The sequence below is a fragment of the Triticum aestivum genome, chromosome 1B (assembly GCF_018294505.1).
Source record: "Triticum aestivum cultivar Chinese Spring chromosome 1B, IWGSC CS RefSeq v2.1, whole genome shotgun sequence".
In the NCBI taxonomy this organism is placed as follows: Eukaryota; Viridiplantae; Streptophyta; class Magnoliopsida; order Poales; family Poaceae; genus Triticum; species Triticum aestivum.
The window spans coordinates 525948831-525949302 of record NC_057795.1 but is presented as its reverse complement, the minus strand read 5'-3'; the positions used below and the strand labels follow the sequence as shown (position 1 = coordinate 525949302).

Genomic DNA, 472 nt, shown 5'->3' with positions numbered 1-472 from the left:
TCTTCTCTCTTAATTAAACAAAAATGATCACACAAATGATGCACTCCTCACAAAATTAAATTAAACTTTTCAAACAAAAATGATCATATATATGGAGTAAAATCCAGTCCATAGAAGCCTTTTGCAAACATATGGAGTAATTTCACAAGGGGTTTACATATACTGCACACAAACAAGGAGTTACACACATACTCCACACAAATAATCACAAGCATCTTAACAAGCAACTCCTCCAGCATCTCAACAAGCATCTCGACAAGCAACTCAACAAGCATCTCCTCAAGCATCTGAACTAGCATCTCGACAAGCAACTCCTCAAGCATCTCAACAAGCATCTCCTCAAGCATCTCAACAAGAAACTTCTCAAGCATCTCCTCAAGCATCTCGACAAGCAACTCCTCAAGCATCTAAACTAGCATCTCGACAAGCAACTCCTCAAGCATCTCAACAAGCATCTCGACAAGCAACTCCT

The 472-nt window shown here is 39.4% G+C and overlaps 1 protein-coding gene across 3 annotated transcripts in view; it reads left to right on the top strand.

Annotated features, from left to right (window-relative positions):
- LOC123136405 (cilia- and flagella-associated protein 99) overlaps nucleotides 1-472 on the top strand; it is a 7121-nt gene that overhangs the window by 2564 nt on the left and 4085 nt on the right. The window lies entirely within an intron of this gene.